The sequence below is a fragment of the Tachypleus tridentatus genome, chromosome 2, assembly GCF_004210375.1.
Source record: "Tachypleus tridentatus isolate NWPU-2018 chromosome 2, ASM421037v1, whole genome shotgun sequence".
NCBI lineage: Eukaryota > Metazoa > Arthropoda > Merostomata > Xiphosura > Limulidae > Tachypleus > Tachypleus tridentatus.
The window spans coordinates 109157872-109180523 of NC_134826.1; the positions used below are offsets into that span (position 1 = coordinate 109157872).

At 33.3% G+C, this 22652-nt stretch overlaps 1 pseudogene across 1 annotated transcript in view; it reads right to left on the reverse strand.

The window, feature by feature from the left end:
• LOC143244816 (twitchin-like) overlaps positions 1–22652 on the reverse strand; it is a 296421-nt pseudogene that overhangs the window by 269249 nt on the left and 4520 nt on the right. The window contains exon 3 of the transcript XR_013025339.1: positions 18462–18483. The product of XR_013025339.1 is annotated as a twitchin-like (transcript). The remainder of the gene's footprint in view (positions 1–18461; positions 18484–22652) is intronic.

Genomic DNA, 22652 nt, shown 5'->3' on the forward strand with positions numbered 1-22652 from the left:
AGATTGTTAGTTTAAAATAGCACCAAGGTCAATCCATTTAATGATAACAAATTAGTTTCTTTTGTTCTTGAAGTTTCTACAAGAGTCTTTCACTTGTGCACGGTTGTACCTTGGTGTAGGCGGCCTAAATGGTTTTATGCTTCCTCCAGCTCTTAGGCCTAAGTGCGTAAATTTACAAATTACTTTCAAACAAAAATGCTTCACTAAATATACTAAGATCAAAATAAATATAAACTTATTTGTACATTTTCATGACCAATCCAAATACTTTACTGAACTATATTGATTCACTCAATATGCATTCACTATTCGTTACACCTGAATTTTTTACTTGTAATTATTTCGATTCCTTTCGGTAAACTCAGCAGATAAAATGTGGCTTTGCTATAAGAAAACACACGTACACACTTGTAATTATATCTGCAGCTTAGTTTCTAGACATTGAAAAGTTTCTCGATCTCTAATTTTCCTGGACATTCTAGATTTTCTAGGTCCTAGAACTCAGTTGATCTTAATGTCATGCACTCTCCAGATAACATCTAAATTACATTAAAAATAAGGCTCATAATAACAATAATTAAAACATTCAGAAATTACAATCCACACAAGTGAATTATTTCTAACTATATCTTATTTTCAGCATAACATTCTAAACAACCCTTTGAATATTTAGAAGTAAAATTCGTCAGTTCATAATTTTATTTACCCAACAGTTATACCTAAATTCGAAAAACAGTCTGAAAACTTAAGCATGGTGTCAAGATTTGATGAATTAACATTTCATATCAATTATATGAAATGTAACTATGTCACATTTAAATAAGTAAAAATAAATATATCAAAATAAAGATTAAATCCTCTTTGTTGACAGGTAAAGAAATGCTTCTAATATTAGGCTTGAACCTGACATTTGAATGTATTAGTATGGGACAGTACTTAATTTATGTCGGATGCGAGATTCCGAACCTGTTTGGATGTTTTTAACCTTAAATTTAATAAAAACAACAACAATATAATTAATTCTAAGACTGCCTCGATTGCATAAATAGTTGAAATCTATATAACGTTGTTATTACTTTTCTCCTTAGATGTGGCCTCTTTTCAAATAGTAGCCTCAATAATGCTCAAATTATTATTTTACAAAACTCAACCTTCAGCTGTAAACTGAGACTTGGTACCTTGTTTCCTGTAGATTAAGCTTCAATTTTATTTATATTATTGATGTAACTTTATTTAATTAAAAACCTTTCGATATATCAGAAGGCCTTCTTGAGAGTAAATAAATTATCTATAAACATTTGTTGTTAAACACAAAGTTACACAAAGGGATATCTGTGCTCTGCTCATTGCGAGTATCGAAACGCTATTTTTAACGTTATGAGCCTATATATGTTGAACCATCGTGGGGGACGAATAATCTTTAAGGAAAAAATAAACCAAGAAATAAAAAATAGTTAAAAGAGGTGAAAAAATAGGTTTTTAATCATATCGAACTTGTACATGGGACTTAAATAAATTAGTCTAAGTAAAACATTGTTACATTATAAAATGTATGGGATCAATATTTATATATACAAGATGAGCCAAAATGACTTTTTTTCTTTTTATAGTATTGTGAAGTAGGCGTGAAATATCAAAAATTTGTTCACATAGTAGGCATAAGTATATTGGGGTCATTCGTAACATGAAACAATGTTACGATATAATGGTCAAATCAAGGTCATCCACTTTTTTATTGACACATTTGGATCTTGTTCTGTGATTTTAGAGTTAGCATTTAATTTATCTTTATTTAACTTTATCTCATGACATCGTGTCTATTAACAAATGCTCCACAATATGTTTAAACACCCTATGAAAGCAGGTTTCGATGTTCCACATCTAGTTCATAATAATAGGGAGAATGAGAAATCTGAATCGCCCTGTATAAACGAAGGCATAGCTTAGTAAATACAAAGCAGACAATAAAATAATTAACACTTTTAGAAGAATCACTAGCCTTAAGGGACCATTATGACAATATAAGAAACAACTTTACTGATTATGAAGTGTAGGCACTTAAGCAGCAATGTAATAAATACTTGTGGAAGCTATTTCTGTACTTGTTCCTCCTCATTCCTGTTGTTCTCCAAACGCAAGCGAAAAATAAAAAAACAACAGAAATAATACTGTACGCTAATAGTTATTTTAACCCGGACTTGGCCGCTTGCAAAGTTACTGGAATTCCAGTTGATTTCCTTCATTGGAAGGCCTGAATAATTTAGGAAATATATTTTATTCTTTAAACGAACCCAATTACGAATGTGGTATTGAAAATAGAATACTGCAGATCAATGAAAATATATATACGTTTAAGATCATATTTTTGGCTACATTATAATATCTAAGTCAGTAATTTGTATTGTGTTGTATGCTTTCTGACAAAACTACTACTAAATTCAGGGGTTCGATTCCCCTCGGTGGACTCAGCAGATAGCCCGACGTGGCTTTGCTATAAAAAAACACATAAAAAAAGCGACTAAGAGAGTACTGCGTTAAAGAACGAGGGGCTATAGCCACCCCAAAATTGGCCTTAAAAACATCAAACAGCGTGTCCAACACGTTGATGACCTAAATATCTTGATAGGGATCCCTTATATTCTGTCTGGTCAGCATAACCCTAAATCCTAGACAATCCCGAAGCCTCAAGCTACGACTATAAATGTATTGCACTAAGAGTTTCTGTGTCGAGAAATCCTCTACAAGTTGAAAAGTCTAGGACCAATAAAACCCTTAATCCGGCCTTGATCCTGGAAAATATTGGCACCGGACCTGCCACTGAGGATATCTATCTACTGCCGTCCCTTATTTCAGCTACCAAATGGAGAAAAAGAAGATAGTCAGCAACGTCATCCAAGCTAAGGGGTGTAGATACTACTTTTGTAACGTACCCACAGTTTAAAGTGCGAGGAATATTTTATGCTATCATATGGATTCGAACCAGGTTAGCCAGCTCCAAAGTCTAGAGTACTAGCATAGAGACAATCCGCACCCAAAGTGAGTAATCATAATGTAATTCTTACTGTCGGTACTCATTATAAGCACGAGCAGTAAGAGTTTAATTATGTTTATTGCCTGTTAAATATAAAGCTGCACAAAGGGATATCCGTAATTTACACATTACATAGATAGAACCCCGATAAAACATGGAAAGTGTGTGTGTGTTTTCTTATAGCAAAGCCACATGGAGCTATCTTCTAAGCCCACCGAGGGGAATCGAATCCCTGAGTTTAGCGTTGTAAATCCGTAGACTTACCGCTGTACTAGCGGGGAACAACATGGAAAATATACCATCTTTGCACTTCATGTTTAGATTATTAATCTAAATAAGCAGGCTTAATAGAAATGCCTGTAACTATAATATAAATCTAATTATTAACAATAATAAGGTAAAGTAGTACGTTAATGTTTTTAACATAAATAAAGGTAATAGGATGTTCAAAGATTGAGACTGTATGGACTACAAAGGTGAAGGGTGTTTGTTTGGCTTCAAACGTTGGGGGATGGAGGACGATTGCATACTGAATGAAAATATAAGCTAGCATTTCTTAAATGTGAAGGAATGTTTTTAATAAAAGAATGAAAAAAAATATTCTCTCATCACTCGTTTTAGTTAAAATTATGAAAAATAATGACATTTTATGTTTACCTTGAATTTTTTTGTTTGTCATACGATTTTTACAGAATTTATGTATTTTTGTTATTCAAGCATTATCAAACTCGAAACAGTGAATTAGAAAACAGCAGTGTCATTAGTGAGATATATTTCAGATTTATGAAAAATAAAAATGAAGTTGTTTGAAAAACAACAACACACTTTTGGCCTCATTTATTTAAGTATTTATAACTGCCTTGAGAACTAACACAAGATTCACCACGTACAATAGAACACTGATGATTTAAAAATGAAGGAAATGCTAGCAGTTTCACACATTGAGTATATATCATCTGTATTTGTTAATATAAAATACAGGTTTGCTTCGAGTGTTTAGGTCTTATGAAAGGCCCCACAGTGGCTCAGCGGTATGTCTGCGGACTTACACGCGAAAATCCGGGTTTCGATACCCGTGGTGGGCAGAGCACAGATAGCCCATTGTGTAGCTTTGTGCTTAATTCAAAACAACAATCTTATGAAAGTGCCCCCGAGTGGCTCAGTGGTATGTTTGAGGACTCACACCGCTAAAAACTGCGTTTCGATATCCGTAGCGGGCATATCACAGATGGCCCGTCATGTAGCTTTGTGTTTAATTTCAACCAATCAATCAAGTTATGGAGGTGTTATATTAGCAATAATATGTTGCAGAATAAACAATCTAGGAGAAAAATATATTTAAAAGTTAAAAATATTGTAGTTGAAATAATATTATTGTATATTCTACTGATTCTTGAAAATCCCTAAGCGACCAAACTAAGAATGTAGCGTTAGAATATATAGGCCTAACATAATGTCTTATGATAAGTATAATTAATTATAATCACGCTTCGTTAGCTTGTAAAAATCGTTCACATTATAACAGTTTTAGCTATAACAATTGCCTATATAAATAGTATTCTAACCCCTACAATATTCATTGTATTCAAACTGTCCTGAAGAGCTTTGGATTTAGCAAAATGCAGTGGATATGACGATTGCAGTGTGGTTGAAATACTATTATCGTTCACTCCTCTAATTAACATAAGGGACTAGATTGGGAATGCAGTATTAAAAATAGAATAAGCCTAACATAATGTTTTATAGCATGTTTTAAAGTATAATAAAACATTTTGTCTAAATCACTCAACTTGACAAAAACATTAAAAATAAAAACCCAATAATGATAATGTCGTCAAAGAGAATCAGTAGCTTATTGGTGTAACAGTTATTTACACAAAAGGCTGTGTATGTGTTTTCTTATAATAAAGCCACATCGGGCTATCTTATGTGTCCACAGAGGAGAATCAAATCCCTGATTTTAGCGTTGCAAATCCGTAGACTTACTGCTGTTCCAGCGGTGGACTACTACATACAAGGATAGCCTAGCTTTACTGTTACGTTATTAAGAAGCTGTTTTTATTATGTTTCTATTTCGCGTTTAGGTTGTACTGTAATGGAGATAAATAGTTTTTGTTTTATACTACATTACACACACACATATATATATATATCTTTCCTGTCTTTGTATTTAATAGTTAAGTTTGTTTTCTCGCTTACATACAAAGTATTTACAGAATATATGAAAATACATTGTTGTTAAAGAGTACTTTTGAGTAAAGAATTGTTCACTTAGTTTTTTGAGCAAGCAACAAGTAATAATTATCGTTATAATTAGAATATTTGTGATCTTACTGCAAATAATTATAATACTAATAGTTTTCGATTAAGACCGTCTACTGACAACAAAAGCCAATGATATGACCCTAAGAGTAAACATGTTATGTAAATAAAAGCAAAAGAGCGAGAAAACAGCACGTGAGATAAGGAACATAATTTATAATTACCGTCGTGTTCCCATTGTTGAAAAGTTCTTCGCTGTCAACTAACACTCTAGAAAATCCACTATAAGTAAATAGGTGACAAGCCACATGACAGTTAATTAAACTTATAATAACTGAACATTTGAATGGCTTCTTGATACCCCGTTAGCCTGTAGCTAGCTTACTGAAAAACAGTGACAGGATTAGACCCAGTCAGCTACCTTATCAACCTGTGATGAAACACAATAGAAACACGCCGTAAGGACACTCGTGAAGCCACCTGAAGTCGGGATGAGGTCGAGTCGAAAATATACAGCACTAGTTGTTAGACTGTTATTGAGCTTTCTATGCTGTACAGGTAACCCAAAAAATATGGTCTCCTTACCCCCACACTAGTTTACGCTCCGCCTTTCGGGTGCTGTGTGGTAAGTTGGGGAGGAGGCATTCTCCAAATAAGGTAGACACTGCACAAGAAAACTGTAGGAGAACGAAGACGAAAGACTGTTGCTAACTCAGAGTTAAAAGAATCTTATGTCAGCTTATTTATTTAGATCGTGTAAGAGAACTTGCATTTTAGCTTGGCAGAACCAGCTCACTTTTCAGAAAGTGGGTGTAAAATATGAGTCAGTGGTGTTCTAGAGTGGTCGAGAGCTAGTTTATTATTATTATTATTGATGCTAAAAGATACAGCTAACAGTATTAATAAGAATGCATTTCTTGTATCATCAAGTTTAGAAGAATATTTAAATTTCATTTCAAAACTGAAAAGATAAAATAATGGCCCTTATAATAATTGTTTGGAAAGAAATATCCTGAGACCAGTCCAGGGTGACTTGCATCAACATAAACAGATAATAAATGGATAGTTTTTAATTTCGATATCTATTCTTACTGATAAAAATGACTCCTTTTAAAAGCTACACAACTTTATATTTTATAAAATTCTTGTTTTGTCTCATTACAGTTTTATTCCAATCATCAGTTCAAATTAACATTGACTTTTTTTTAGAAATTACTCACTGTTGAGCAATACACTTATATCGTTTAATACTTGTGTATTTATTATAGTTGCTATCCTTAAAACTATAAATCTGCGACGCATGTCAATTTATACACGTTTTCTGCTATATATTTAAATATAATGTCAAAAATCACAATTAAATAAAGCATAGAATATTTTCAAAGTTTAAATGAAACACTTAAACCTCTGTACTAGTAAATTACTTTTAAGAAACTTAAGATACTCCATTTGGTATATGGAATCTTAAAATAATTAAGATATCTTTTCTGAGTTTCACAGAAGTTGTAAAGCTCATTATACAGGGTGTTTGGAAACCCTGTGTCTGTTAATAAATATATGAGTGCACAGTGACTTTCCGAACACCCTGTAGAAAACGTGAAAGCACAGTTTGGAAATTCGCCTCTAAATACGACTCATTCACATTTAACTTTTACAGTTTTGTGGATGTGTACATATTAATATAATCGACTGTTCAAAATGTTTCAAAGTTGTATTTTTATACAAAATAAAAAGATACTGTTGAATATCTTTACGCGAAGGGAGAGGGAGAAAGAGATCGTCAGAAACTGAAGAAAATTTTAATATTCATAACAAGGATATGAATATGTTAGGAGTCTACAAATAAAAAAATTGGGTTATCGATCCATCAGTAATGTTTCACTTATTGAATATTTTTTTAATAAAAATGTAATAATCTCGAAGTAAGTAGCTAGTTTCCTCGATATGTAATACGATTTTAACTCTGTGATGATAAAGAAAGAAGTTTGGCATTTATGAATAAGAAATAAGTGTTTGTGTTTATGAACAAAACAGCGGAGTGTGTTTGTCTTTGAATAATGGAGGGAGTTGGATTTCTGACAATAATTATGTTAGTGGATTTATAAATATAAAATAGGATTAAGTATCAATAAAATGAGAAATGGGATAATTTAATGAAAATGCTAGATAGCTATTAAAAATATATTTCTAGAATAATGAAAAGGATTAAGTAAGGCTGATGAGAGGGGATACGGGATAACTGTCCAAAGGCCCGAGGTCTATTGAGGGACCCGTCAGTGGGATGTTTCAAAGCTCGGCAGAAATCTATACAAATTAATGTCATAAAATGGCTATTGCTTTTTCATAGACTCATGAAGAAATTTTTACCTAATTTTCTTTTATTAAAAATCAGCAAAAGTTAATAAATAGAATGAAGGGGGGCTCGATGATATTAATCAAACTCTGTGCTTGGGCTGAATCTCGACTCCCCTAAGGCCGAGCATTTGTAATTGAGATTAAGCAACAAGCTGATGTCGTCCTATCTGAAAAATAAGGTTTAGAACATAGAAGAATACTACATAACAAATCTTCAGTGTGAGAGTCATGTGATAAAAATACCGTGACAGTAAAAAAGAGCTGCACCGTAATTTTATCGACTTCCATAAACAAATAAACAACTTATGATTGAATGGAACAAAAAGCACTGTAGATAAAATATAATTAGGATCAGTGAAGCATTGTATAATAATGGTTCTAGTAGAGTCTTAATTCACAATACCATTCAAGAATGGTATAAATCAGCTCTCGGAGAATGGTAGGAATTTCTTTTGTTTCCGTGTTTGTTCAATATATTCCCAGAACAAATCATGACAGACGACCTTAAAAACTTTACTAGTTCAATGGCAAATGGAGGTTGAAAGTAAATAATCTGAACTTTTCAGATAATGTCGATCTAATTGTATGATCATAATTAAAAAAATTAGTTGGACAGCAGAAGAATATGATATGGAGATAAGTACAAAAATTAGCAAAGTGACGATCACTTTTATCATTAGCATTGACCATGCAACATTGTAGGATGTTAACACTGAAAAAGAAAACAAGAAAGGGCAAAAATGTTTAATATCTTGAAGTAAACATAAGATACAACATTACAAAAAGAAATGATAACCAGATTGGCCTTAGCTACTGCTTGACTTGGTAAAACTAAAAAAAAAACAAGCAATTAACACAGCATTACATCCACCACTATACTGGTACAAATATGTAGATAACACGGTTGCGAAATTCAGATCTACAGAACACACACTTAATTTTTTCAATCACATTAACACTATACATCTCAACATTAACTTCACATGTGAACAGGAAGAAAGCAATCAAATATCATTTCTTAACCTCAAAATTACTAGAACCGACACACAATTCAAAACAGAAATCCACCGAAAAATCACCCATACTAGACTATACATTGCTTGGAACCAGCACATGAAACAAAACAAAAACTCAACATACTGATAAACCAAATAAACACAGCCATAAAACTATGCTCATCAGATAAAATTAACGATGAATTAGACAAAATAAAACATCAATAAGTTTCCTCCACAAACCGAAGAAAACATTATACGCACACACCTAGACATAAAGCAAAATCAATCAACAAAAGTAAATATATCTCACGAATCAAAAAATCACGAAACCATATACTGCTACATACCATATATTCCTGACATCAGTAGAAAAATAACCAACATTTGGCAAAAACTAGTAACAAAATATGACATTCCAGTTAATACTAAATTTATTCAAAAACCAGGCACAAAACTGAGGTCTATACTATGTAAAAACTACATTGACAAACACCATACCAACATTATTTATAAAATACAATGTGATAACTGCCACGACTTCTATATTGGAGAAACAAGTAGAAAAATGGAAACCAGATTCAAAGAACATAAAAAGTCACCTTTTTCGAACACGTTTTCGAACACTGCAAGTCAAAAAAACACAACATAACCATAGAAAACACTCAAATACTAAATAAAGATACAAACATAAACAAACGCAAAATTAAAGAAGCCTTACTTATACAACAACTTAAACCCAAAATAAGCCAATATAAGGGAACGCCTTTATATCTATATTAGGGCCTGGCATGGCCTAGCGCGTTAAGGCGTGCGCTTCGTAATCTGAGGGTCGCGGGTTCGCGCCCGAGTCGCGCCAAACATGCTCGCCCTCCCAGCAGTTAGGGCGTTATAATGTGACGGTTAATCCCACTTTTCGTTGGTAAAGAGTAGCCCAAGAGTTGGCGGTGGGTGGTGATGACTAGCTGCCTTCCCTCTAGTCTTACACTGCTAAATTAGGGACGGCTAGCACAGATAGCCCTCGAGTAGCTTTATGCGAAATTCCAAAACAAACAAACAAAAATACCTATATTAATATAATAAAATAAATAAAATTATATATTCAAATATCTAACACCGTCCTCTACATTCCGACACTCAGTTACACAACCCCTTCCAAACATGTGGTCAGCTTCCGGTCAGTTACCTATTTCTTTCTTTGTGAACCTGATGATGACCGAAGAAGATCGAAACGTTGTTCGCTCTTCTACGTAAAATACTTTCTCAACCCAAACTAGCCGTTTTTGCATATATATTTCTCTACAAGTGGGTTTTCTCGACATCACTGATTATAAGAAACAGTACTTTAAAGTTTGCGCGCAGTTTAAAAATAAATTTTGGCAAGAACAGACACCCTGTGACTTAAAATAGAAGAAAGTGTTTTTAAAGTTAAGCATGAAGCTACACCATGGGCTATCTGTGCTCTGCCCACCACGGGTATCAAAATCCGATTTCTAGAATTTTAAGTCCACAGACATGCCGCTGGGTCACTGGGGGGCAAAATAGAAGAGACGCAAGGATATGATATAAAACAACTTTAAATTCACCGCCTTTCTAAAATTTGTCTTATTTTATTTTGTCACCATGGTATTTTAATCTGCAAATAAACAACATCTTTTATACCTTCACCGCCAGTGGTGCCTAACTTATTTGATCATACTGAGCACTTTTAAGTTCCTGCCTTTTGCAACAATCATTGTTAAGAAGTAATAAAAAAAATTGTATATGAAAAATGCTCATGATAATCCGCAAGTGAATTAATAGGACTAACTATAATGCTGATGGAATTTATGTTTAAATCTTCTTTTGTGACTTTGTAATAAATAACATTATAGAGTTGCAAGCATTTTGGGGCATAAATTGTCGAGAAAATGTATATAAAAAAGTTGACTGATTCCTGGTCCCCATCGATAACTTTAGGTTTGAACATTGAACATGTTCAATGCAGTGTTATCTGTCAAAATATTGTATTATCTAACTAGTTTCCTTCTATTTACTTGTCCATTAGTTACATGTACCTTTCTATCGTCGACATTGTGCAACTTAGGTAAAAATAAAGAGCAAAAATAGAGCATTTTAAAGTATTTTTACATTAATTATTTCTGTCTACCGAAAAAGAAGAATTAAACATTAACTTATGTTAATATGAAGCTCATATCATCGCTGTATTACCTTCTACTAGCCATAATAAAACAAAATTTTATTTTTCTATTTGGTTTTGAATTAGAAAAGATCACTTCTTTGAATAGAAAAATAATGAAGCTTAATCAAATTTGAACAAACTATATAAGTTTTATAAATACATTACACATCTATTATAAAAAAAAAGGTGTGTGTCATTCTGCTAGAAATAGGAAAACTACCTCTGCAACTAACGGTCCTGTTTCAACAGGTCTATTTTCATCCGTAGAGTTACACAGTGTTATTCTAAATTAGATAGTCGAGAAAAAACGTGAGTTGAGAAATCCGAAACTCATCCAACGATCAGAATGAATTACCATTGAACAAATACTTGGCTAATAGACATTAGTAATATCATCTTGTGACTTAACGGTAACTTTGAGGGCTTATAACGCTAAATTTAAGGACTTAGTCTTTACTGTCGGTACAACAGCTGAAACTTTGTGCTTAACTAAAAAAAAAAGAAAAAAAAGAAGGAAAGAACAAAAAGAGAATACATGCTATCTTTAAATGCAAATATTACCATGCCAGTGATAACTTCAAGAATTCCCCAGTGGCACAACGGTATGCATGTGGACTTACAATGCTAGAAACTGGGTTTCGATACCTATGGTGGGTAGAGAAAAGATAGTCCATTGCGTATAGTTTTGTACTTAATTACAAACAAACAGCCTAAATAATGTTTTAAGAAACATGTGTTTTGAAATACAGTTCTTCCTTGAATTTATAAGATCAAAATTATTAACATCAATATGAATATGTAACTTCTTAATACGGGGTAGATGAATTCATATGATTCAGATTACCTTCTTGGTTAAATGCTCTGTCGCATGTCATTCCAAAAGTTTAATTGGATTTCATTCAAACGATTTGTGTCAGCTAATTCATTACTCTGTCGCAGTTTTTCAAGCAAATTCCCGACCACTCAACAACCCAGTGCCGCTACACATTGGCTTAAGGCTGAGAAATATATAAAGTGTTTGCAAAAAGATATACATTTATAAAACCTTTTTTAATTATTATTCCAGAAATAAATGTTCATAAGTTTAGATTGTTAAATATCTCAGTAACTTGAAGGAACAAGCAAGCATTCTGTGTCCTTCATGGAAACGAAAATATTCTCGCAGTAGGGTGATTAGGGCAACAATAGTCTATAAAGCCATACTCTCACCCATCTTGTGCGATACTCTCGTTCATGTTATGGTTATGAGGAAGACGTGACCACCATGAAAGATAAATTATAGCGATGAAGCTGTTACATTTTCTGGTGCCTCTAACAACATAATAAACAAGGAATTAAAAGCGACGAAAGCCTGAAAACCAAAGGTTTCCAGTTTTCCATACATCGGCCAGGCATGGCCAGGGTGTTAGGGCGCTTGATATCTGGGGGTCAAGTTTGAAGTCCAGTCTCACCAAACCTTCCAGTCGTGGGGACGTTATAATGTTCGATCATTCTCATTATTACTTGGTAAAACAGTAGCCCAAGGGACGGTGAGCGCATATAGCTGTCGTGTCGCTTAGCGCAAAAATCAAGAAAATCAAACATAAAAGTATGTAATCATGGAAACTGAATTTCTTATTGGTTCTGAAGATCAAAATGATTTAGGAGATTCATTTAGCTCTGGAGAGCGCTGTAATTTAATTCAGTTATTTATACCATCACAACCATTTTTGCTACATTTGAATACTTTAATAAAAAAAATTGGATAAAGCTTTCAATTAAAAATTTTAATTACTGGCACAACGCATTTAACTTACGCATCTCAAAAACTCATTCTTTAACACTATTTTAGATTCAGTCTTGTCGAAAATACTTTATCAAGTGCGTATTATTTACTAAAATATGAAACGTAAAATGTGCAAAATTTGAATTTTTCGTTTAATGGTACTGAATTTCTTTAAGAACTATTCATTGACTCTCAACGTTTGCTGAGAACGTCAAATTCTTTTACGTCTGACAGGAAAAATTCTGCTACATGACGAAAATAATTACTGCCAGAAACTTTATATACTAAATTTATTAATAGTGCGTTGTAATGGCGTTTATACAAACTTAAAAGTATTGAAAGCACGTATTGAAAATATCTCATTGTGGGGAACTCACCACTAACTGGAATACTTTATGTAAATAAAAAATCTCTGCCATCAAGCATAAAAAATACATACTAAAACCAGAAAGCATTAGGAAACCCTAATCTACAAAGAAAGCTGCGAGAGTCTACTTAAAGAAAACAATTACTGCGACAGCTTATTCAGCAACAAACGTCATTCTATCATGATAAAACAACGAGGACTTGCTACAAAAAACTGCGACGAACATAGAGCAAACCACTGAGAGCGGTGTTTATTGAAACTCAGTGAAACTATCCTGTGTTTGCTGAAAATTCTGTAACAATAAAAAAAAGAATATTTTGAAGTTACATCTTTAAAGAATCACATTATGAATATAACTTGGCAAGCATCTAGTTGAGAACATACTTAATAAAAACCTAACTAATGATCTATTTTAAACAATACTTGGGTAAAGACTTATCGTAATATATGCCACATATTACTACAACACTTCTGTGCAGATCTCCTTAAATAGTCAATGAGAGAGACTTAGCTTAACCTACTCTCTTATTAATCTGCAGGCCCGTCATGGCTAGGTGGTTAAGGCACTCCACTCATAATCTGAGGGGCGCGGGTTCGAGTCCCCCGCAAACCAAACATGCCGTGGGAGCGTTATAATATTACGGTAAATCCCACTATTCGTTGGTTAAAAGAATAGCCTAAGAGTTGGCGGTAAGTTTTGATGACTAGGTACTTTCCCTCTAATCATACATTGTTAAATTAGGGACGACTAGAGCAGATGGTACTCAAATAACTTTGCGCGAAATTCAATCTGGGCTGCAACATTACATACGTCATTTTTCCACCATCTACAGATACGTTTGCTACAATAATTCAGTGTATCATGACGTCAAACAAGCAAAATTATATACATGTATCAATACTTGGATATTTTTAAAACAAACAAATTAGTAATCAATGTATAATACATAAGGTAGACAAGAAAAACTTAAATATCAATAAATTTAGACAACAAACAGCTTTTTATTTGAAAAGAACCAGTACAATAAACGATTTATTAAACAAATCAAATTGGGATTATTGTTTGATTTTGAATTTCGCACAAAGCTACTCGAGGGCTATCTGTCCCTAATTTAGCAGTGTAAGACTAGAGGGAAGGCAGCTAGTCATCACCACCCACAGCCAACTTTTGGGCTTCTCTTTTACCAACGAATAGTTGGATTGACCGTAACATTATACACCCCCACGGCTGGGAGGGCGAGCATGTTTAGCGCGACGCGGGCGCGAACCAGCGACCCTCGGATTACGAGTCGCACGCCTTACGCGCTCGGCCATGCCAGGCCCTAATTGGGATTAAACTCTCAAAACATTTTTGTAAACAGTCAACATTAATTTTATTTCAACCATGATCCTATAACTAAAAAAAGCGATAATAGACAAATGAGATAAACAAGGTAAAAATAATGGTCCAGAAATAATACCTCACACTATAGTGTGTCGCTATTGTGGAATATTAATGAAAACCCAAATATTTCATTAATCCTAATATCTAACTAAATGTGTGTTACCATATGATCATAAATAGTTAAATGCAGTACTCTATTATTTTGTTAACCTTTTTCAGGAGGTATTTTAAAACTGTCAATCTAGCTTTGGAACTCGACAAAAATTCCAAAACAACTTCTCATATGTATAAAATAACGCCAAAAGTCACTTCCAAGTCACATTATCTGAGTCATGTGGCATTTTTACCTTTCATATATATCAAACACCTCGATGTATTTAGTCCAGTTTCACAAATGTGTTTTTTTTTCTAAATCACACCGTTACTTTAAAACACGTCAGAATTAATACACTTGCATAAGTTATATCAAAGTTACAAGAGGGTCTCACCAACGATAAAATAAAAGATTAAATGTGATAAGGCTTAAATTAAAAGGTTTTTGTTACAGTATTTTTAAACAATCACATCAAACTTTAAAATGTATCAAAAAAGATGGCAGTTTAAGATATTTTACATTACGAAAACTTATAAATCATGAAACTTAAGAGATGCGTGAACTAAAAGAGTCAAAGTTTTATTTATTTAGATCATTTATTAGAAAATATAACAAATACTAAAAAAAACTGAGTAATGCATTAGCAATTCCCAAACATTGTTATAAAAATTTTTATTTCTTCATTAAAAAACAGCTCTCGATTACCTCTCAGTTTGTTTTAAAGTGGCTCTGTTTGACCCACCATTTATCTATTTTTAAAATACTAACGTAAAAAATGTTGCTATTATAAAATCACGTGATGTTTCGTCATTCAGTTATTGAAATATTAACATTTCTTACATAAATGAGATTCTTGTTTATAAATATATTTTAAAATTTAGTTGATGAGATATTTACTAAAATTGCTTTCACTGATTTGGGGAGAATTAATGCTAGGTAGACTAGCTCTAAGACTACTTTTAGCTGTACATATTTTTTCTTCTTTAATTCCAAGATCATCATGAATAATATCATCTAATGACAAGAGGCCCGGCCTGGCCAGGTGGGTTAGGGCGAGGGACTCGTAATCTGAGGGTTGCGGGTTCGCACCCCCGTCGCACCAAACATGCTTGCCTTTTCAGCCGTGAGGGCGTTATAATGTGACGGTCAATCCCACTATTCGTTGGTAAAAGAGTAGCCCGAGAGTTGGTGACGGGTGGTAATGACTAGCTGACTTCCCTCTAGTCTTACACTGCTAAATTAGAAACAATTAATGACAATTTAAGTAGGAGCAGACCATTCATGATCTCGTTGAGACAAAAAGTATTAAAGTGCAGTAAGACTACGGACTTAGAACTCTAAAATCCGGGGTTTGGTTCCCCGCTATGGACACTGCAGATTGCTCAATGTGTCTTTACTCTAAGGCAAACAGAGAAAAACAAATAATTTCTTATTCAATTTAATTCATAATCATAGACAAATACATCACTTCCCAACAATAAGGCTTATCTCGGAATTTCTCGAATTCAAATGTAATATCCTTGATGTTTGTATTTTTTGCGTAATTTTGGTTAGTTTTGTTTATATTTTTGCAAAACTGTGTGCTTGTATCGTTAGGTCTACTTTAATTTTGTTCCGTTTTGCATATACCTTAATCGTAATTTTCTTATTAATCTCTTAAATCCTTAGCCAAAAGGCGTGAAAATTTGGTAAAACGATTGTATGCTGAAACTGATAATAAGAAAAATTGCAATAGAAAAGATAAGAATGGAGATAAGAAGTGGTAAAGAAATAAGAATACACAGTGGGGTATTGCTACTATTGGCTATATCTATAGTGAATTATTCCTTCAAACATTGCTACTGATTTTGTAGTATTGCTACTGTCGGCTATGTCTGTAGTGAATTACTCCTTCAAACATTGCTACTGGTTTTGTGATATTGTTACTACTGACAGTATCTTTAAGGAAGTACTTCGTGTTAAATTTCTAAATGTAAAATTGCCTTTGTTGATACTATTCACAGCACTAAACGTTGACAGTAATAACAAAAATAAATGGTTTCTCATATCACAAAATATATTTTAATCTCATTAGTTGATTTTTTTCCTAACTGCTGAAAACCCGCAAGCGTCTGGGAGGGCTTCAGACCACAAGACTAAAACATCTGCATCCCTACTTACTTTCACGGCTTAAGGTCCGAAGTTGGAAAACGGCAGTACAAAGCTAAACATAGGACATATGTGCTCTGCCTACCGAGGGTAACAAAACCCGATTTTTAAAGTTATAAGTTTACTTAGTTACAAGAAAATATAATTATTTTGGCTAATGTTTAAAATCTGGATAACGTAAAATTAGTCGCTTAAAAATCATTAACGCCTAAGATTTTAATTACGTAATTGAACAGTGATGTGACTATTGTTATTCATGTTAATTTTGGAAGTATGTAATTGTCAAGTTTCGATACCTTTAAACAGCTTTTGAAGCAGTACATACTTCTGGGCCTAGAATGTAGTTCATAAAACAGTAAGAAATCGAGTGTAATAAATAAAGTACGTCACAGACAAGCATCATCGCTCAGTCAAAATTTGCCCACCATCTAAAGAAATGCTGGGCGAACGCTGTTAAAGCGAATAAATCTTTTTTTTTATTCACTTTTAAGTGTTTTATAATTAATTTATTTCCAGACTTTTAAAACGTACCTTCAAGATTTCAAGTATAGAACAGAACTAGTGAAAAACGTGCTGGTATTCTTTGGAGGAAACGGATGTTCTTATTTTAACTATCTAAACACAAAGTATGATGTATCTTTGTGGCTTTAGAACAGTAATTATCTATTTCAATCAAACTTCTTAAGCTAACATATCTTTTGAAAGAAACAAGTAAAAATGACCATTTTAACTTCTTTTTATCCCAATGATTGTCAACAACACGTGTTAAAGTTATACGATGTTTTATTGGACAATAAGCCCAAAGTATACAGAATAAGACTCCTCCTACTCTTAGTCGTTTTGAATCGTTCTATTGAGCCACGATCTCATTGATATAACAAGCTAATGTTTTCTATTTTTGTTACCTTTCTTCCCTCCTTAGACAAGCAATACGTCTAAATAAGTTATTTGAATATCTCGCCGATCATTCATCTATCTCAAAAAGAAACGTTACATTCAACAATAAATTTCTTTCGTTCTTAGTTCATTATGAAACGTAAAGTATAAAAGCCAAAAAGATAGATATGTGACTTACCGTCTGTTTTCTTTACGTCGCTACCCATAAAAGCTATTGTTTAATAACAGAGTTTACCACTAGGCTACACCAAAGACAACTAGAAGACTACAGGAGTGGTACATTATGCTGAAAAACGTATTGATGCAGATACGATATATTTATCTATCGAAATATATATATTCGTCTGGCTATTATATATGTATATATATATCAAGATGCTCATTTCTATCTTCCTTGATATCAAAATGTTCTCTTGAGTGAAGTATCAAAAGTGTCTACGGTTCGAATGTTATCCTGGCTATTCATTTAGATTACTAGAATTTATAATATTTATAGTCATGAAGGCACTACAGCACTAATTTTGTTCAATAAGCTTAGAAAATAAACACTTTAACTAAAAGTAACACTAACTTTACTATATAAAGTGTTTGAAACAGATATTGGTGGTAAAGTATACCTGTTCGGGTCCAACGTTTCGTCTCTAACAGTTAGACATGATCAATTACTACTAAAAATTACAAAATAGAAACCTCACTACATTAAAGAGTTGAATGAAGGGATGTCACACAAGCCATAGTGAACGACAGAAAGGCTTATAGCAAATTACTGATTAGAAAAAGGTGTAGTAGAGTTTAAAAAGTCTTCATAAGAAAAAATAAAATTAAAAGTTACAAACAAAACATTACAAGTTGTATTAATCTAAACGTGAAAACCTAAAAACAAAACAAGACAAACACGTAATAATTCGAAAATAAAAAATGCTTATATATCTAATAAACACCCAAGTCATTAGAAAATACAAAACTTTGTTTATTACTTACTCGTCACTAGGTTCGTCTTCAGCTGAAAAAAAAAAAAAGAGATGTTTATATTAAGTACATTAAATTGGTCTGTTTGTAATTTGGCGCAAAGTTACAGGAGGGCTATCTGCGCTAGCCATCCCTAATTTAGCAGTGTAAGACTAGAGGAAAGGCAGCTAGTCATCACCACCCACTGCTGACTCTTGGACTACTCTTTTACCAATGAATAGTAGGATTGACCGTCACTTATAACGCCCTCACAGCTGAAAGAGCGAACATGTTCGGTGTGACGGGGATTCGAGCCCGCGATCCTCGGATTATGAGTCGAGTGCCTTAGCCACCTGGCCATGTACATTAGATGCTGTGGATCATTTGAGAACATTTTTTTTTATCTAAACGCATGCACGTTACCTCACAATTGCTAGTAACTACTTTGAACAGTTATATTTGATAAGAAATGAAAATTAAACAAATGTTGAAAAAGATTATTAAAACTACATATAATTTAGAAATTACTTATCAGTTTTTAAAATTATTTTGTTGTTTCTTCAAGCATCTTTTTTAAATAGAGTGAAGTATTATTTTCTCCCTTGCTACATGAACGATGTACTTGAAGAAACGTCAAATAAAAGAACAAATAAATTACTCAACTTGTTTTGTCTGTTAGAAATGCCGTTTTTGCTCCACTTATTTCCTTAACTTTTTAAACAGTTATTAAATTAAAGAGCAGTTTTAGTTTCATTGTATAGGAACGTTATACAAGTTTAAACCATCTGCTTCTCTTATGTTTTCTCTGTTTAACTTTCACTTTTACCTAGTTATCAAGCAATTATCATATTCTGATTACTGTTTCAATTTTCTTAGACTTTGTTAGTTGTTTTTTTTTTTTTTAGATTATGGATAGGCTAATAAATGTCTTCTATCCTACCAGTAACAAAATCTATCTGATTTCCTGAACAAAAATTCATAATCGAAAGTAGGCAATAGTTTAAAATTTATGAAGGATGTGTTCATCATATAACCTCTGCCTTCGCTAGTGGTTGTTATTTTGAATAAAACTGAAGTAATTTAAAGTATTTTTGCAACGCCTCATTCATTTGTTGGAAAAGAGAATCTACGATTTTATAAGAAAAAATCTCAGTTAATGTTTACGCCCTTTTACATATGCATAATATGTAGGCTGTTCCTATACATGTTCTTTCATTCTATACCTGTACAAAACAGTAACAGCCTCTCTAAGCAAATCTTTTTATATTCTTGAACTGCGTTCTTTATTTTTATCGCTTCTTATTATTTTATATTTACAGATGATAATACCTTTTACATTTCCTCCAGGTAATTCGAAAACGGTGAGACAGACCAAATACTTACTGGTCATAATATATATTATATAGATATATTAAGGTTTAATTATAAATTTTACTGATTAATATGAGATGCTTTGCTTATTTAACTTTACAAGTATTAATAGATTTGTTAAGTTATATGGTGTAGCCGTAAATAGGAGATGCTTTGTTTATTTAAATTTCGACTAAGCATAAAACTTTTGCGTCTAACGAAAAGGAAAGTTATTTTTAACATGAATTCCAGTTTGTCTGTTTAACTTGGCCCCTCTAAACACATATTTTAAAGTCTTAAGAACAGTTCTTAAGTGCGTGAGCTTAAAAGACAACAGTTTAAAGGAACTTCTAAAAACGTCTGGCTGTACTTTTACCAGAAATTGTATCATACACGAGAGAAATCTTTAGACGTTTTTGACTCTTCAAACTGTATGACCCAAATGTGCCTTGCCACTATTTACGTAAATTATAATGAAATATATAATATACATAACTTGTAAGATATGATCTATATGCATGCATATATTTAAATAAAATTAAGAAAAGAATCACATACAGAAGCTCCAAAAACGGTAAATTAACATTAACTTTGGCAATAAATGCAAAATTACATACAGACATAGAACGTGTGTGTGTGAGTGATATATATTTTCTTGGGTCAGCATGGCCAGATGGTTAAGGCGCTTGGCTAGTAGTGTGAGGGTCGCCGATTCGAATCCCCGTCATACCAAACATGTTCGCCTTTCAATCGTGGCGGCGTTATAATGTGACGGTCAATCTCACTATTCGTTTGTAGAAGAGTAGCCCAAGAGTTTGCGGTGGGTGGTGATGACTAGCTGCCTTCCCTCTACTCTTACACCGCTAAATTAGGGACGGCTACCGCAGATAACTCTTGCGTAGCTTTGCGCGAAATTAAAAAAAATATATATTTTCTTCACGTACAAATGAAATGCTATAAGAATGGAAACGATATAATTTCTTTGGTGGTCGTCCTTTAAAACATGACAAGCAGACAGCTCATTGCCAATAGGAATAATCACACTGAGAAAATAAATAAAATACCAACGTTTTACAAGTGAGAAATGGCTTTGTTTATATTCGAGAAGATTACCATTGCATTGAGTTGTCACTTCTTTTGAATCACTACTTAATACCACATTGAATCACATTTTTAACATTAATAGTTTGTTTCAAAACATGTTAACAAATGTATAATTTAATTGTAGCCCATTCATTTCCAAATGGGATCATAGTGGCAAAGGTTATATTCAAATTAATTGTAAAAAGTTATTTTTCGATTATCGTAGCCAACCTATGGATCACAAGACCCTTGGTTCAGATCCTGTTGCCATAAAATTGCGTTTCGCACTTTGGAGTGATGGGAATGTTATAAAAGAATTGACTATGGATGTTGTTAACTAGCTCTTTTCTCTGTAGGGCCTGGTATGGCCAGGTGATTAGGGCACTTGACTCGTAATTTGAGGTTTACGGGTTAAAATGTCCGTCACATCAAATATGTTTACCCTTTCAGCCGTGGTGGCGTTATAATGTAACGATCAGTCGCAATATTCGTTGGTAAAAAAGTAGCCCAAAAGTTGGCGATGGGTGGCGACGACCAGCTACTTTCCTTTTAGTCTTACACTGCTAAATTATGAACCTTTTGTTTAGACATCAAATGAAGTTTTTATTACGCTACGTCACAGCGGGATCTATATTTTATACACTATATACAGTCGCTTCCTCTCCTTAATTAGCTTACCTTTCTACGAACCACCTGAAAGCAGTTGCAGACCACCAATGATCCACAAACTGCAGATTTAAAATCACAGAGAAAACAATAGATTTTACAAAACCGTCATATTATGTAAGGCAATAACCAACAACAAGAACTAAAAAACAACAACACTCGACAGTAAAAAGGGAGTCTACAATCAAGTTAGAACTGGTTTAAAAACTGAATTGTTAAATATTGAGGAATATTCTTTGACTTGTTTGTTTTCGGATATTCGCCCACAATTATCTGCACTAACCTTCTTCTGTGTTGAAGTGATAGAGAAAAGGCAGCTAATATGATTTGTCTGACAGAAAGTAAGATGTAACTGTTACCCTTATAAACCACGGCCCAAAAGTAACGAATGTGCTAGTCAACAGCACTGTTAACCAATGTTTGGAATACTGTATTTGCATAGTAGAATTTGACCGTTTTTATTATAAGATATTCATTATCCCATAGCGAAATTGCAGCTAATATGATAGTGTCACATGGATTTGGGCCCGGCATGACCAAGCGTGTTAGGGCGTTCGACTCGTAATCGTAATCGAGGGTCGCGGGTTCGAATCGCGGTCGCACCAAACATGCTTGCCCTTTCAGCTGTGGGGGCATTATAATGTGACGGTCAATCCCACCTTGCTCTGGTTAAAGAGTAGCCCAAGTGTTGACGGTGGGTGGTGATGACTAGCTGCCTTCCCTCTAGTCTTACACTGCTAAATTAGGGACGGCTAGCGCAGATAGCCCTCGAGTAGCTTTGTGAGAAATTCAAAACAAACAAATTCAAACACATGGATGTATTACTAAAGAAAATTCCTGAAGAAAATTTTGAAAAAAGTTTTATATTGTTACTACTGATTTTGGTATACTATGTGTTCTTCAGTTTGATGCAAGTTTATTATTACATCAGATGGATATGTTGTCTTTTTGCTTCCTTTTCACTTTTTCAGTAGTTGGTGAATTCCATCACATCTCGTCGATTTCTTTTCTTTTTTCTTTAGACATTAATATGAAGTTATGTCATAATTATTATTTCAATTATATTGTAGAAAATAAGCAAAATTATAAGAAAATATTCGTGAAAATTACAAAACGTGTAGCGTT